The following is an 18763-nucleotide window of genomic DNA, read 5'->3' on the forward strand; positions in this document are numbered from 1 at the left end:
GATGGAGACAATCTTCCTGTTACTGTTCTGTACAACATGAAGACAAAGTGATCCTGCTTATAGGAACGCAGCCATAGTATGGTTTCAAAACTAGATCTGGAAAAAAATCTGAGTGATTTCATAACATTGAGATTTCTAGGTAGTTTAAAATGTGTCCATTTGTTTTTGCAGTGCAAATAGCCACCACCAAGAACAAATGGTTCCTTGAAGTTAACAAAAAAGGGGATCAGAAAGCTGCTGCTCCTGTTTAAGCCTCTTGGGATTTTGTCACTGGTACAAGAGGGCTGAGATTTCATGCTGGCATCTAAATGTGAATGACCAACCCCATGCCAGAAGGGAAGCCACACATCCTTTTCTGTTTTGGTAGGCTCAATTGCAAAAATAGGTAAAAGCAAGACCACGCAAAAGTCACTCCGCCTCAAAGGTGAAGATTTTCTGAGGAAAAAAAATGGTCCTGACTCTCCATTAGCCGTAATGTGTCATGACTGATTTTGGTGCAGATGCAAAAGAGGACAAAGAAATGGATCTAACACATTTTTCAAAAAAATAGGACTTCCAGACTTCCACTCAGATATTGTGAGATGCCAAGTTTCTGCTGACCATGCTTAATAAGCATCTTCTCCTTGAATTTGTCTGTGCCAAACCATGAACACTTTAAGTAGTTCTAAACTTTATCTTGATAGTTACTTTTCTTTTTCTCATTCATACTCTGACTTATGTATGATTTATAATGCTTCTACTGGGAAAGTTTCACATGCAAGTAAGCTTTCCCTTGTGAGAGTTTGTACATTACCATTTGGAGGCATCTTTTTACTTTTACTGTAGTAATATTTCCTACATTGATTTTAAACTTCATCATTACTGGAAATTGTCTAGGTAATAACTTTAAAGATGTTAAAGAGCTGCTGGTATTTCATGCAAAAGCCTGACAAACATTCCATTAAAAAATGTGCTGGTGATAATTCATACAAAGGCACACTTTTCTAATCCCCTTCTTTTACTGCAGCTTTGGCCACCTGAAGTTACACACTTAATTTCTAAATACATGATTGGCCCCAGCTCCTCTTGTTTGTATTTTCCCCAGAGGAAGATGCTGAGTCAGACAGAGATAAAGAAACTTCTAACACAATTAGTCATTCATGATGTTCAACCCAAGATAAAGAGGGCTGGGTTGCAACTGCCTTTGAAGCTGTCTTTCTATCAGAATCTTGTAAAAACCTCATATTGAGACTTCACACAAATGGAAAAGAAATAGCAGTTTTATTGGTACCAATGCAAGATCATCAGCCCCAGCTCATGTTACGCAATGAGCAAAAATGAGATGGCAACAATGAAGAGAATAATTTTCACTCCACTGAAGACCTTTTTTTCGGACATTTTCTATTCATAATTACCGTTATTATTATTTGTTTTCAGTCACTATTCACACACTGGGCATAAAGCATTCAACCTTTTATCTCTATATATTTTTACCTATCCATTACTTTCATAGTATAACAAATTAGCTGTATTTTCATTCAGTTCTTTTGCTAGCATGTTGAATTTAAACAGGCAGTATTCAGATTACATGGATTAATTAGATGTTTTATTAAAAAAAAACCCAGGAAAATGAGTTGCAGAGTATAATATAAAACACAGCAGGCTTTGACTTTCTGCCTGGAAGCTGTTTAAAAAAATAATAATAATTAAGAAGGAAATGAAGAGTACACTGTATTCTGTGCATAAATAAGAGATATTAAAGGCAAATATTTGCTTTTAGATTATGATGAACTCAGATTTATACAAAAAAAATGGACTTGAGATGTTAATTTAGCTAAATATGAGCTCTAATCAGTCATTCCTCTTGCATCATCTTCCATGGCTATGCATAATTATAGTAGAGGTGCTCATACTGTAACACAACCTTTCACTGTAAGCTACAGCCTGAGGATGTTTTCTCCCCTTATCCTTGAATCCCCTTTGCACAGCCCTAAGCCCCATCACACATTTAGAAGGAACAGTTCAAAAACTAGATGGAGTATAATAAATTAATCTGGACTTAGTGGGTGGATAAAAGGTCCAGCAGGGGTTTGTTACAGACCCTGGGGACAAGAAGAGAGAGGAAAATGGAATACTGCACAATGACATTAGTAAGGCAAACCGAGATAATACTCTGTGTGCATGTGTCTGTGTGTGTCTGCAGAGTGCTGGGGGAAGGGTGGCATCAGTATTCTCAGCCTTGAATCATCCTAATGTAATAAGGATTGAATACTGCCAGCCTGCTTCCAGAGAGCCAGGGAAGGAGTGTTTCTACATCCACCCTGAAATTATCACACACCACCAAATCACAGACACAAGAACTCGACAATAAAAAGCAAACAGCATTAGCAAGCCTCCGTTCTGAGCACTCCTGGGAACTGGAAACCTTTGTTCTCTGACCACATCTACCCAGAGAGGGAAGGTGTGCACAGCCTGCATCAACTTACTGTGGTACAACTTCTTAATAGGAGATGCAAGAATGAATTCTTGTGCTTTTCAACAACAGGTAAACACAAGTGTTAGATACCATAAACCAGGTTTGTCCTGCTACATACTCTTACATATAGTACTAGTGCCACATCAGTGTTTAGAGCCAAGGTGGCAGCTGCACTGTGCTGGCTGGTGCTACCACCTTTCCAATGAAAGATTAAACAATAAAAATGCTTCTGTCCTACCCATAGTTGTGAAAGGGGCTCTCCTTGTCACACAGACCTGGACTTCCTACATGCTATGAACCATCTTCAGGAAGGAAATCAAGGCAGAAGTGGATAATTTTATAAAGGAAACATTTCAGAATGCAGAAAAGCACACAGCAAAACAGAGTGCAAGAAAAGAAAGAGGAAGCTCAAATGGATTGAGAATTGTAGTCAGAAGCCAACAAACCAACAGGTTTGGAAAAGTAATTTCTGATGATCCATTTCAAATTTCTACCTAAAATACAAAAGGTATGAAAGAAATATTCCTGTCTTAAGTATATACTCATCATAACTCAACATGCAATATGCACTTTGAAATTGAAAGGAAACAAAACTAATGTAATTGTAAAACAAGCCTAAACAGCAGCTGCTCTTCATTCCCTTTTCCACACCTAATATAAGCAAGGGCTTGCTATAGCTCATGCAGCTTGGGTCATTACACATTATATCAAAGACCATAGATGCCAGTGCTTCCCATTTTACTTTTCAGAATTCTGGATGACCTCTTTAGGCATTACACAAGGAGAGGGAGATGGACATTGTACCTTCTACTCTATTAGTATCTGAGATAACAAGCTGAAGTGCCTTCTACCTCTGCTTGCACTGAGCAGATCCTCCTCTCAGCTCTCCTAGAGCTGTTGAGGAAAAGCAGGGACATGAAGGAGGTCCTCCTGCACATCACTCATACTCTCCCCATATCTACTCTTTCCTAGAACAATTCTCCCAACACAGCAGACCTATGCTTTTTGAAGAGGAGTTTCCAATTTTCAACCTGGCTTTAGTTTAAAAACATCATTTTTTTTCTACATTCTTTCAAAAACTGCATCTGCAATGGAAACTTCAGAGTGCAAGAATTATGTGTGGTTACTGGCTTAATCTCTGATGGATTCCCAATGGTCTGTTTTTATCTCATGATCTCAGAACGATTTAGGATGTTGCACAAGAACCAACAGCTCTGATGCAAAGAAATGGTAGCAATGCAGTTTTTCAAGTTAAAAATCTGGATATGATGCTGGATTTGCAGCATTTGACTGGCTGAAGATTGTGAAAGGAAACAGTTAAGTAAAGGATATTACCCAGAAAAGTACCCAGAAAAGCTAGAAGTTAAAATAAGCCCAAGGTTATCAGGTCTTCAGCAACATCTTACATATAATAAAAAATATGAAGATCTGTAATTATCTGTAATTAACTGGTCAGTGGAGAACATTTCCAGAACATGCAGAGAGAGTTCATTTTGAAGTCATACCAACTTTCATCTGCCTGGGCTGCATCTGTCTATTGCCAGAACATACTCAATGCTGAGTATCTCTATTCCTGCATAACTCTTATTCACAAAACAAAAAAAGAGCACAAACAATGTTCTTCCTTTAATCTGTTTGTATGTTTTAGATAAAGCTATTCTGGTAGTTTAAGACTATTTGTTCAGATTGCACAAGCTATTCAGTGCCAGAGTTATTTAAATCCTGGGAAGAGGTACTACAATAGATAGAAATGATGTATGAATAGTACATAAATGATGATAATGGAAGGGCTGATTTAATAAATAGAAACTTTAAGCTGAAAGCATGAATGAGAAGGCCTTGGATCTCCAGCTCCACTGATGTGGAACATGGGGTCACAAAAAACTGAGGACAAATGCTGCACATTGCCCTGTCCATTTTTATCCCATGCTCTGAAAATTAGACACTGTTGGATAAGCTGCTGGAGCTGCCACCTTGCAGATGATATTTGAAACTGACAATCTAATCATCTGCAGCACTTTTTGTAAAGAATAAGGAATTAGCTGTAGTGAACTGGCCTCATTTCAGCCTGCATAATTACACCCTGCACACCTATGATTCCTTTCCCTTTTCTTAGGGGAAAAAAAGAACGTGTTCTTCCCTTTCTGTAAGCCTTTTGCCTAGGAAATCTCAGCTATAGCTGTAATCATCTTGTGCTTAAGTTGATATCAAACTGTTAAATTTGCAATGTACTTTGAGATCATTTATTCTAAATCTTAAGATTATTATTGCAGACGTCTCAAAGGACTACATATTCCACCCTGCATGTTCCAATAATGAGGCATGAAAGAGTAAACTGAGAGTTTGGTTTCTGATTCCTCCTCCTTTTTTACCCTGCCCATTTATATGCTTTGAAAACTGAAGTCATAACACTGTCGGAACTTTTTTTAGTGGTTTAATAAACAAGACATGCTTGCACTTGCTTTGCATTTTAATAGCAATGCAGTGGCAATATGACACTTCCACAAATACAATGCATGCAATTACATAGGGTTTTAAAGGCTAATTTTTTGTCAGGCATATATATACACACATATTTTAAAATTCTTTTGTTGAAAACCTAAAAATCCTCTCTCATTTTTCACTTTCTCATTATAGGTACCTGACTGCCTTTCAGGTGGGATTTGAAGGGCACACACCACTTGGAGCTCTTAAGAGCCAGATCTTTGTGACTGTATCACTCTAGTTAACTTCAGTGAAAACTTTTCCATTCAGAAACAGAAGAGTACCTATGGAAGTGATTGCGTGGTTGATCTGGCAGTTTTTAATCTTTATTTTTCTTCCTTGAGGACAGTTCCAACACAAGGAATCTGCTCCCTAATCTGCATATGTAAATATACAGTTCTACTTGACTGTATTTGTACGTTTCCTCTTCTGCCTTCTCTTAGCTACTTCAGTGCTCTCCTGTATTTCAGTATACACAGCAAAATGTAGCTTGAGTGTGTCCAGGGTGTGCTGCTGCCCTGGTGTGCTGTGTTTCAGTGTGCTGTGTCTGGTGCTTGTGACCAGCAGACAGATACGACAGAACACTCAGGAGCGAACACCGGGAGCATCGGTGCTAAGAGCAACAATGGCCAAGCATTGGTAACATAAGTTTGGTTCAGGATTTTAAAGTCCCAAAGTATTGCAATGGCCTGTCAAGGGTTTTTGTTTGACCCATTTTAAATATGTTGTGTCTATTATGCAAGTAGACCTTCATTAACCTGCCCCGAAGTTCTTAAAGATTAAATTAAATCTCACTAGAAAAGATTCAAGTAGTAAAGTGGTAGTTTTAATTCTAAGGGATACAACTTATACTGTGTTATGCTTCTGATTTTAGACCATCACTTCTCTCTCTCTCTTTTGCCAGGCTCATGGTGCCATTTCACTCATTTTCATTCACAGGTAAATTGGATGACCAGGAATGAAATTAATTCCACAGTCTGGCTCAACATGCATTAAATAAACAAAAGGACTCATATTAACTTTAGTAGAATACCTACAATGTTTAGCAGAGCACTACAGTTAAGCCAAAATATGCATTTAGTTTTAAAGGAAAAGATTTAATATTCCATGCTATACTGACAATATTTAATTTATGTTTATGCTAAGCAGCGTAACTTTCTTTTATGTTTCAGATGTCCATATTCATAAATTTACAGTATAACATTGTATTTTACTTTTGCACTAGGTTCAGCTAGACTGTTATCCTGACAAACATTTTCAAAGATTTTTTACTTACTAACTCAAGAGACTACAATCAGAATTTTTATGCTACATACCTTCACTGGTCTAGGAATTATAGGCTTGAGCAACTTACATTTTATAATAAGCTGCCAATGAGAAGAGGTAAAACAGTCACTCCACAAAAGGATCTAATTCAGTGTACTTACTGTGTGCTAGCATTAGTTAGTGATTAGGTTATTAAATCCTCTCTAATTATTATTTGAAGCTTTTCATAAATAGCTTTTTGCAAAATGGATCTTATCTAAAAATTTAATTTATTGGATGTTTACAGGCTTAAAAAACCTGATTTTATGATATAAACCCAGAATTACTTCCTTTTTAAATAAACCAAACTGGTGCTGTAATTGAGATGAGCATGCTATTTTTTTCACACAATAATCTGATATGGGACTTTCTTCTCTCAAGAGACTTGCTTGATCTGCTCTTTATAGACATTCAGTCTCTGTAAATATGCTTTTGGTTTCTTTATCAGTAATAGTATTAGACCTGAATGCTTCAGTATACTGAAGTATAATGGGATATTAAAGGGCTTTCTGTATATGTTTCAGACAAGCTAGTCTAATAGAAAGCTAGTCTAATAGAAAATCACATTGCTTTCTTTCCCTTTTTTTTTTCCTCTCTGTCATTGTTTGCCTTTTCTTCCTGCTTGTACTTTGCTACTGAACCATCTGACTATCTGTGTTGCCATGGGAAGGACTGCAATGCCATAAATTCAGAGAAGATAAGTTCCTGTGTTCATTTTTTCCCCCATTTTATTCTTAAACAATCATTAGCACAGGTTGGCTGCTTTCATAAGGGTATTCTGGCACTAGAGGAGGATTGTAAAATATTAATTTCTGGAAAAGATACAGCAAAAACATTCCACTTGTTTCACAGAAAGGCACCAACCTACATAGGCAAAAATCCATGCTTCCCAACTCGTAGATACCTGACTGTTTGAGAAGTGAGCCAAATTATGGGCAGCCATCCATCGAGTCTTATGGTAGCTAATATGAATTCCAGAGATCCTACAAAACTGAGTTAAAAACATGTTGAATAAAAAGAAAAGTGCTGGATGCCTCAGAGGATTTGTGATGTAATTCAGGGGCTTTCATTTTCAAATCACCGGTTAAACACCCCACAGGCTGAAATTTGCCACCTTCTAAAATCTTTGAAGCATGGCCTATCCAGAGGGAGCCCAGTGGCCTCAGCTCAGTTGTCAGTGCCAGCTCTCCCCACTAGTCAGAGCTCCCTTGTGCAGGCAGGCTCCCACTCCGTGGGCTCGAAAGGCAAAGGTCAGAACACCTTCCAAAAGCAGATCCTCCAAGTACCGCTGTAAATAACATACCTGGGTTTGTTCAACAGAAAACTCTTAGAGCCACAAACTCCATGTCTTTGGACAATGGGTTCCTCAAGTCAAATCTACTGAAGTAAAAGGGAATGTACCACCTGGGCATGGCAGAATCACATGCTGTAATGGGATCCAGCTTCCTCACGTACAGCCAGACCAAGTGCCTTTACGTGTCAGAGTAAGGTCCTAAATGCTGAACACTGCAGGAGCCACTCAGCATCACCAGGCCATATCTCCACATTACCTGCTTTTCCCATCCTGGATCAAGCCTGGAGGCTCACACTTATTCCCTCTGGCTAAGTTCCAAAGCTCCAAACAGGCACAATGAAGACCCTCACTGGTACTTGGCAATGAACACAACCTGGCCCTGTTTCTGTCACTGTATTAATCATCAGTGCTGACATGAGGAATAGCTCATTTTGACCAGTAAACAACAGAAATGTGATTCAGAAGATACTGGGAGAGCCGAGCACAGACTCACCGTCCTGTCCGCAGCCACATGCTAATCTCCCGTTTGGCTGATGGCTGTGTGCTGAGCTGCTCTGTTCAATATTTAGCACGTTGATTGGCTTGTTATTCACTTCTGCCTCTGCTGGAAGCCAGACTAACCTGTGGGGGAAGTGTGGAAAACAATTACAGTATATTGAAATGGCCATACAAGTGCAGTACACTGCAACACTTTACATAATTTATTAGGTGTTACTACACGCACTGGCACTCGCATGACAGAGATCTTAACAAGACCAACAAATATGACAACATCTGCATTCCTGTAGGAACATTTGAGATGAAAATTTAACATTAAACCAAAGCTGCACTTGCTTCAGTGCAAACACTGCAATCAAGTAGTCTGCCTTGACTTGCGATGTATTATGTTAACATGGTATGGTTGCCAGAGAAAAACAGAAACGTTCATTACAGCAGCAATTAATTGCTTGCTATTTTTGAAAATTAACAGTTAATATATTTTTCCAAACCAATCCAATTCAGTGGTACTCTGAATTTTCATGCATCATTTCTTTATTTTTGTCCCTATTGTGCACACAAGGTCAATTAACTGGTAAATATAATTATTTTACAAACATAGCAAGCAGCAGCTATTATAAATAACAACTGATTTGCATATTTCCTTGTTTCTGAAGAAAACAGTGATGTTACAGGTCTGAAAATATTTGCAACTCTAATATAGCAAGATTTTTCAGTAAATCTTCTGTTTCTGTAGGTATTCTAGGCAACGTGCTATTTCTTAGATTGAAATCAGCAAGTAGAAGCTGGGTTGCAGATTTCAGAACTTGTCTCATTTGCATCTTCAAAATGGAATGGAACTGAAAGCTTTCAAGCTTTATTGTTCAACGCCACAATTCTGTTGCTCTTTGTAAATGGAACGGAAAAGAGACGTATGTGAATATATCACACATTTTAGGGTAAATGAGTTTTTCAAATTGTAAATGAGTATCATTGTTTGTAGTTACCTTCACAGCATCTCTGAAGTTGAAGCTGTGAGCTGAATTTTGACTGAATTTTATGAAAGATTTGGGAAAACATGACTCACAAGATTTTAATACTGGCAGACAAAGACCCCTTTCTGACTCTATTTTTGTTTTCCAGGGTCCCTTTAAATAAAGAAGATATTCAAGACTGAAGGACAATGGAGAACAGCTGCAAGGATTATTTCTTTTAAAAGGAGAAATCAAAGGGCAGCACTCCTCATGTGCACTATATATGTGGCAATCTCTTTGGCTGAATATCGAAGGACTGCCTGGTACTCAAATGCTGTGCCGAAGCTGTGTGACTAGAGAGGTTTTCCTAGACATATTTCTTGATGACAACTGCATGCTGTTGGATTTGTTTCAGTGACTGTGAATCTGTGAGCCATACATATTGTGTTCCATTTGCCACTTCACAAGAAAAAATATTTAGTGAGCTTATGGCAAGCAGGATACCTCATTTGTGCTGATCGGGGTAGATAGGATGATTTGTAGATTCACACATCCTGAGCTTCAGGCACTTTGAAAAAACTACATTGGGCGAATTTGAGATTTATGCCCCAGCCCCAGTGCAATTCATGTGTTGGGGTGCTCCTACTGAGACCCACCAATGGGAGCTGACAGCTGCACACAGTGCAGTGGAAACATTTTAGAGCTTGCTGTACAGAAAATAGAGCAGTCTTCGCCTAGCAGGGAGGAAAATCGATGAGTCGGCACTTGGCAGTGGTGACCAGCAGGAGGATGCTTCTGATGAATGCTGAGTCATTGATTTCCCTCCCTGATCAGCAGCAGCTGCTCCATTCACACTGCAGAGCCTTCCTGCCACGACCACACGTGTCAGCAGGCTTTACTGTCATTAAAGCAAGAGCTATTAGCTGACAAGACACCCAATTTATATCTTTTTTTGGTTTCAATAGCACTACCTTACAATTCTAAGTTGCTTCTCAGCTAGGGCACCTAAAAAGACATTCATATCAAGGCAGGAGATCCAATAGCACAGGCAGCTCACAGGTACAGGCAGTATTTGCACGACAGATGTGTCAATGTCACCCAAGCCTTTGGTTTCTTTTCTCACCAGGAGGCATAAATTTCACAAACTCAGAGCACAGTCAAGCAAAGAGGTTAAGACATCATCTGAGAAGGTAGACTGCAAGTCAGCACAAAGCTTACATGTTTAAAGGCTGACATATGTATAAATATGCAGAAGGACTGGGCTCTGCTCATGTGCCATGCCTTCAGTGTGCGTGGCATAACATGGTACGCTTGAAGACCAAAGCATAATTAAAGTTTGCAATTCTATGACAGTAAAAAAGCAACAGGTAAAACAGGTGAGACTACAGTGAATGACTACAATGAAAGTATAGCAAGAGCAGGTTATTAAAAATCTCAGCATTTGATGAGGATGTATGTATTTCTTAATATGTTCTATCATTTGTAATATTGTTTACATTACCATAATTGTCACTTAAGAAGTCAATGTGTTTGTGTATCTGTTTGAATAGATCTTGAAGGAAGCAATTTACACAAGTAGAAAAGAAGAGAAGGGGCTGTCATGAGATAAATGCTGTTTCTCAGGATTAAAATCTACTGAAATACACTATTTATAGTCAGGCACTTCACTGCTAGTAGCAATGCTGAGCCTCTATATTTCAGGTTCCATTCATCACAGAATATGCATGACTTTGCCTCAAAAACACTCACAGAAAAAGTCATAGGTCAGGCTTCTGTGCTTGAACTGGTATTTTAGCAAAAGCTCACGTGGCCAGCCACAAACCCATTCTCCTTTAACTCTATGGGTGTTTGTCCTCTGAGGAAGAGCCTCTTCACCACAGTGACAAGCCTGGATTCAGGAGAGCCCATCACTGGCAAACTGTAGTTTCCTACTTAATTTAGCTGCAGATTTAAAACTGATCTTTTATAGTTTGCTCCCTGCTTTCATAAGGCACAAGTCTACTTAAATTCTTTTGTTTTTTCAAGTGACCTCATCTCCTGGCTTCAGTGAGTCCTTGTTAGAGCTGCAGTGAACTCCGTGGTTTTAGTTTAGATAGATTTTGCAAAGTGCACATCAGTTACAACATCCACTAAGGTTGAAGTGTTTTTTGAGTTTATGAACTCTAAAATTTAAGATAAGCATCACTGCCAGCACCTTGCCATCGCCTTATCTCCCTGCATTTCTGAAAACCTGCCTTCACTCTGCTGTGCCTGGGGCAGCTGAGCAGGCTCCTCCTCATGCCAGTGGTTGCATTAGCACAGAAGCTTTCAAGGATAACTGCTGCTCCTCGGGGAGCCCCAGAATAGGAGCAGGCAAGAGTGCTCTCATTCTTTTATTCTTTCAAACATCTGGGGCCTGAAGTGTCTTAGGCTGTGCTAAAAATCTGCTAACTTAAGAAACAAGTCTTTGAAATCAGATTATCAGCTACACTGCAGGTAATGAGCTGTGCAACTTCTGAAATCATACACGTATCACTTTCTTTAAAATTGTTGATCAAGGGTATGAAAAAGACAAAACAGAAATAGCAAATGAATTCAAAAGTATAATGTGACCCTGTCTCATGTCTGAATTTCTTTGGTATGATCCACATGGACAGAAATGACTTGCACACTAGCAGTTGCCACTGACACAAGTAGCAGTGTTCTTGTAATTCTCCTTTTATTTGCCAATGATTTTAGTAAAATATTAGCTTTGCAATCTGAAGGCCAGGTTCTGGTACTGACTGATGACCAGGTGACAAGGAATAGAAGAGGAACGAAGTGATAAATAAAGAGCATAACAGATACTAAAAAATTTCATTATTGACTGAAAATTAAAGAATGCTCTATTCAGGGCAGAATTCAAGCTGAATAGGATACTTGGTGTGTAAAATGTTTTTTAACTCCTATAACCCTGATCAGAAGGGGATATGCTACCCATAAATAATGAATTTCCAATACATATTATGCATATTGGGACACATAGTCCAAGTTTTGGATAACAAGAAATTTCATTAAATAGATGTTCCAATGAACAAGATTGTGCAGTGTTTAGATCATATCTAATACAATTAAAGAGTTAGACATAATTAATATAGATCCAAACGTTTACCTAATTAAAATGAACAGGGTAGAAAGAATTGATTATACATTTCCTTATGAATGAAAATAAACATACAAATTAGTGTTCTTCTAAAGATAATGTATAACTCTAAGGCTTTGATGATAGGAATCTCACATTATTTTTAATGTAAGATTTCTACTGATCTGAAAAAATGTATGTTATTACAATTAGTCAGTCAGATTGTCCCAATCAGCATCTGCAATGATGGAACAATGACAATTTACCATATCTGAGCATCTTCTTGTTATCTTCAACCAATAAGGAACACAGAATCAACATTTGTAAAGAGGAACACTTCTTTAGAGATATGATAAAAAAACCTTTTCAGATGAAAAATGAAAATCAGTGATAACACTGCAAAGGCTGTCACCATCACCAGTACTCAAACAGCCTCAGTATAGGTAAAATAAGAAAAATTTATCTGAAAAGAAATTCAAAAAAGGCTTCCCATAATGATGTGAAATTCTGAGAAGGGGTTTAAAATTTTCCCTGAGCTCTGAAGTCATATAAGATCCTTGAAAAAATACTTTATCTAGATGGGGTAACATTTGGAGTCATTATATTGTGTGTATCCCTTTCTGTTACATTCCAAAAATAAAATCAGAGTATTCAAGAACAGCCCCAAATACGCTGCCTTTTGGACACAGAAGACATCCTTAAAATATATTCCAAAAACTCTCAAATGTTCAGAGAAACAGCTGTTCAATCTTATGTCATATCACTACACCATTCTTGTTGCAAAAGATAGAGACCTTGCATAATCAACATATTTTCCTGGCATGGTCTCCTATCACTCCTGTTCTCACTCTCTAACGTAGCTGCTGCATTAGCAGCACTTCTGTTTGACCACATATGCTGAAGATTATTTTCTAGAATAGACTTTTATAGTTGAAGCTTCATGAATACTGCTGGTCAGAGCTGTCGGCAGCCTTCTTCATAGAAGACATAATTTTACTTTTAAAGACATCTGGTCAATATTTGTTAAAGCTTATAGATGGGTTTAATGATATGGGACTAAAAACTCTGCTGATATAAAACTGATATAATTGTAATATACTCAGCAGAGATATGCTGAATTAACATCAGTACAAAATATGTCCCTAAAAGCTACAATATAGGAAGACATTCATCAGGTATGCATCTTTTCAAAACTGATTTAAATGTAAAATCTTCACTTTCCCTAGATGTAACTTGGGAATAGTCTAGGCCTTAAGCAAAGCAATTTGAAGGTAATGTCCTAATGCAGATAAGAACTGAATTTGGCTCAATGTGTGTTCGCTGGCTATGCTCCACCCCATAGAAACACCTCTCCTGGATCAGTATGGCAAAAATGTAGGACAGAGAGCAGACAGTACTAGTTCATTTTTGCTCACTTTTTAAAGCCTTCTTTGCAAGCATCTTTTCTCTCTGTGTGTATGTGCATGTGTCTACCCCTCCTCTTTCATTTCTTTTCTCTGTAGGGCATCGAAAGTGCTTTTCAGGTGGGAGGGCAGCAGTGTAAAATTGACTGCCATTCTAGTCAATTTGCTTCAGCAGCCATTCCATGTGTAAAGCACTTTATACAGAAGGAAGCTTTTTAGACATGAAGACCAAGAAATCTATTCTTTTACATCCAGGAAGTCCCTGTGAAATCAGAGGTTTCAAGAACTCATGCGAGGATAGAATTTGGCACGAAACCCACTGGAAAAAAAAAAGCCCATTAAGAGCTTGCAATCTGTTTCCCCTTGTTTTTCTTATTAGCAGAAGAAAAATAATTTGTTCTAGACAAGAAAGTCCTTACCCAGTAACTTCAAACAGGCTGTACACAGTACCACTGAAACACTGACTTCTACTGTCTGAAACCAAATTTTAGTTTTATTTTAAAATCAAATAGTGCCTAGAGAAATAAAATTATCTATCTACATCTAGCTCGCGTGTCTCATGCTTGGTTGAGTTGGTATCATCCAGTGATAAGTACCATCCGTTTCAGTCTTCTGCTGTTTACTGTTTTTTCTATGACCTTACATAACTTTTACTTAACTCAGTATTTAAGCTGTAAAGGCTGTAACCACCTTTAACCACTTTCAATTAATATGCTGAGGGCTGGTGTTGAGGACAAACACAATTGCTTTGTTGCTGTTGATCTGGAAGGAAGGTCATTCTCACTGAAAACGGGTGGTTGCAACTTGACATAGGAAAACCCAGCAGCCTTCCACATGGCCAGGAGATCAGACTGGTCAGATATTTAGTGCAACAAACAAGTCTTTTAAAGACAGTTTCACTGATTCTTTCTCACAAAAGCTTCAAGGCCATCATTTAAGAGAAATACAAAACAACAACTAATTGCCAAGTTCGTCATGTAATCCCAATTAGAGAAAGTCTAGAAAGATGGCCAAAGAAACAGTGGGACAACCTCCGGCCTCAGGAGGCTCTTAGAGAGTGATTTAAACCAGTCAGGGCCAGACAAGAAACAAGTCTCCTGGAGAGATTGTTAAAGCCTCTCCTTACAGGTCAGAGAATGTTATAAAACAGGAAGGAATTTCAAGAAGAAATGTTGAGGCTACTCCAAGATGTCCTGAACTATATCCTTCTCATTCCAGACAGACACTTTTTCTAACCTCAGCTTAATGAAAAAAGATAACTGTTCCAATTTGTGTTTATTGTCAAAAAGAGCATTTGCCTAAAGCCTAGAGAAACATTTTGTTTTGTGCTTGAATCGCTCACTCTGTCCTGTCCACAAGGTCATTCCCTTTGGCTTTCACCAGCTTTCTTCTGTATTTGAAGATTGCTATCATGTTTCTACTCAGTTCAACCTCTTCGACCAAACCTCTAGTCTAAACAACTCTCTTTTCTCATAAGTTGCTATATTTCTATGTTCTGGTGCACATGAAAATTAAACCTTAACTTACCTTAGAACTTTTCACAGCTGTAAAACAGAAGAAATACTTCATTCATTTTGCAGACTGTGCTCCTGTTTCTCTCCCCTCCACTTTTTTTTACACTAGTATGGCATTCCCCATTCATGTTCAAGCTGTAGACAGCTACAACCTTTAATTCCTTTCCTTTATGACTATAAATTGGTTGGTGGTTTCTCACTGAGTTGATTCTATAGGAATGATTCTCCTTGTCTAAGTACAGAAACTGGACTTAATTTTAATTGTATCCTGGGTTTTTTTTCATACCATCATTCTAATTTGTAAAGATCTCTTGAAATTCTCATCATGTTCTCCTCTATACCTGGAGTCTTCAAAGCTTTATGGTATCTGCAAATTTAATATGAACATTCCTTATCCAATCAATGAAGTCTCTAATGAATATTTAACAGTATCTGGTTCAGGACAAAATCATGTGAAACCACATTTGATATATACTTTTCTATTTCCAGCAAATCATGGGTAACTATTCTCTGACTTTGTTTTCCCAGCTCATTTTGCTAATATTCCATAGTAGGTCTTCTAGATCTTGTTTTTCCAGCTTGTTTAAGACAATGTTATGTGAAACAAGAATGCTTTAAAGCATCTCTAAAGTTAAGATCTACAGCTTTAAGAGATATGGGACAGAAACACAGTTCCTAGGCTTTAGTAGCATAGAGCCCTTCCTGAGCAGTTATACACTCAGGGGTTGTTACCCCTTCACTAGCCCCAACTTTCTCCCACTCTAAAAAAATCATATTGAAGGGAAAAAAAAAACAACAAACAAAACAAAACCAAACCAAAACAAAAAAACTAAACCAAAAAATTGAGCTGATACAGAAGTTCATGGAGTTTCGATTGATATGAAGTATGGAGATCAAGTTATAAAGGCATGCCATGTCTGAGCATACTCTGTCTCTGAGCATTCCTTCACACCCTGGAAAAATCTTATAACTAAAGATCCTTGTTCCCACCTTCTAATTGTGGAGGGGTTCTGCAGGTATGTGCAACAAAAGCTATTACCTGCCAACCACTTCACCCAATCTAGCCAGTTCCATCAGTTTTACCTCCTTCACCTCTACCAGTGCTGGAGAAAGGGAGTATCCAGACCCAGACTTGTGTCCTAGCTTGGCCCAGCTGGATGATCAAAGGAAGGAATGCTGGCCTGAATTCCCTCAGTTATGTGCATTACATTAGGCCCTTATCATTACTTTGATGTCAGTTTTTGTGGTTTAATTATATACTAAGAAGTATTCTTAGGTAAGCCAGGAAGAGCTGTCCTTATGACTCAACCAGCTACTTTTTGGCCAGCTGACTGTACATTTAATTAACATCCTGGGCATCAGTTCTGCAGTCCTACCCCAGGCAAATCTTCCATCAAAGTGAATGGGAATTACCATCTGTGCTGGGCTGAGCAGAGAGTCAATAGAACAGCACTACAAGTTTGGGCAAACAGTCAATCTTTATGAATTTTTCAGTGAAGTTGTTAAAATTGTTTTTAGATTAAAATATTCCTTTTAGTTTGAAGAGATTAGTTTTTTCCTTAACTAGTGTGTTTGAGTAATTTGTAAGCCAGATATTGGTGAAAACATTAAGAGAGGTCTTTTGCACTCAGTCTTCTAATTTGTATTCCTTCCTTGGTGTGGGGACATTTGAGCATAGTGCATCTCATAGAAGCAGTGTATATGTACCACATCAAGTGCACACGAGAAAAGCTACTCCTTTGACATAGATAATTGTGCATTTAAAACTCCAAGTTGAAAGATATACTCTGGTCAATGCCCAGAGGCAGCAAACATGAAGGTGTTTAATGTTTGGTAGTAAGCTAATGTTTCACCCATTGAGCTTCATGGTCAATCTGCTCTCAATTTCACAAAAAAATAAGTCAATTCTGAATAGTTCTGAAGCACTGTCCCAAAATTTCAAATTCTGCTACTGGATAACCTTAATCAAAAATACATACTATAAAATCAAATAAGCGATGGGTTACACCATTTGGATCTTTCACAACACTGACTTTAAGAGACAGTATAAGAACACAAACAAATCCATGATGGTATTAAAGACTTTGGAAGAAGCTCAGTGGGATTGAGAAGAGCTGAATCCCATGCTAACCTCTACCTTTCCCAATTCAATCTGATTTTGCTGTTACCAAGGACGCAGCTTCCACAATGGTGCTGGGTCCCTTGTTAAACTCTGCTCACCTCAACACAGCCTCATTCCTCAAAGATTTATAGACTTCCCATACCAGCCACAGCTCTGCTTCACTTCTGAGTTGTCTTGGAGACAAGAAGGTGCCTCGCTGGCTGAGAGGGACAGAGGAGCAGCACAGCTCTCCTCAAACACCAAGTCAGTGCTCTGGAGCTGCAGCAGCAGGCAGCACTAATGCTTGAAGGGGACAGAAACGGGTTGAAGACCAAAGCACAGGATATAACACTTCTACTGCAGCCCAGCAATGCTGTGTAGTCAGCATGCCTAATGCACATGTTGTATGGGGATTGTCCAATGTGTTTCTTTTAAAAAGCAGGTGAAATACAAGCACAGACCCTGCCAAACTCAGAAATGTAATTTGGATTGAAAGAATTTGTCTTGCTTTGCGCCTCAGAAGGCAATAACCTGAATTTGGTCCCCAACCACAGTGGCCACAAGAAGTAGCAGTAAACTGCATCTGTGATTCAGGAGAGTCAAAACTGTAAGAAAATCAGTGATGGACCAAAAATATCTGCACTAGAAATATATATACATTGTATCTCACATGTCTCACAGAAAGGCTGTTCTTTGGCAGTAATAACAGACACTGGTTTATTTTGTGGAACAGGAAGAGATTTTTTTCATAGTGAAATGATTAAAGAATAAATTTAAGTTTTCGTTTTCTCTATATTGTGCTTAACTGGGGCAGGGGAAAATGGGGAGGTGGGGGAGGGACGGGGGGAGGAGAATTTAAGAATCTGGTTGTCCTTAAAGAAGGTTTTCAGCAGTGAACTGTGCTGGGTAGAAATCTATCTTGCACTTGTCACATCTATATTAAATTATCTACTTTTTTCATTTTACAAGGGAAGACGTGAGCAGAACATTACTCAGCTGTCAGGATACAGGGCTGTGCTGCTGAGCAGAGTAAAGTGAATATATTCTACAATGCTGCAAATCCAGCACAAAGGTACCAGAGGAGGGATTTGTGTCACCAGTTTTTCCTCCTGTGTTCCTGGAAGGCAGTTTTCAGTAGGCTTTGTTTTGACTGCTTTTGCTATGATGATATTTAAATGTGATCAATGGCCCTTTCTTCTGTAAAAATAGCGTATCCTGACTACAGTGTTACAGATAAGGACTGGAAGAATATTTTTAGCTTTCATCAAATACAAACTGACCAATGTAAAGCTACTATGATGACTTATACAGATCCTTGCCTAAAATACCAAAGGGTAGTAAAGAACAATCCTTGCAACTCTGTTTTTACCATGTTTTGCATGTATTTTGGCATATCAGAAAATTAGCAGGTTGTAAGAGCATTAAGACACATACTAAGAACATTATAGATATTATATTCATGCTTCCCTAGACCATATATATGATAAAACAGAAAGAAGACCATAGAATATCCTGATAATTCCCCACTTTTATCTTGAAATCTGACCTCATGAGTCTTAGACTTTGCTGTAATCAATATCCCACTTACAGGAATAAACATGTAAAAGAGAGTCTTATATTCCTTGCAAGGACAATTTTAGATCACCAATTATAGAG

At 38.2% G+C, this 18763-nt stretch overlaps 1 protein-coding gene across 2 annotated transcripts in view; it reads right to left on the bottom strand.

The window, feature by feature from the left end:
* The window catches only part of MAMLD1 (mastermind like domain containing 1), a 249775-nt gene that overhangs the window by 166918 nt on the left and 64094 nt on the right, over positions 1 to 18763 (bottom strand). For both annotated transcript variants that reach the window (XM_077786557.1, XM_077786558.1), the window contains exon 3: positions 8032 to 8159. The gene's annotated coding sequence lies outside the window, so the exon portion shown is untranslated. The remainder of the gene's footprint in view (positions 1 to 8031; positions 8160 to 18763) is intronic.

The sequence above is a fragment of the Lonchura striata genome, chromosome 14 (genome assembly GCF_046129695.1).
Source record: "Lonchura striata isolate bLonStr1 chromosome 14, bLonStr1.mat, whole genome shotgun sequence".
In the NCBI taxonomy this organism is placed as follows: domain Eukaryota; kingdom Metazoa; phylum Chordata; class Aves; order Passeriformes; family Estrildidae; genus Lonchura; species Lonchura striata.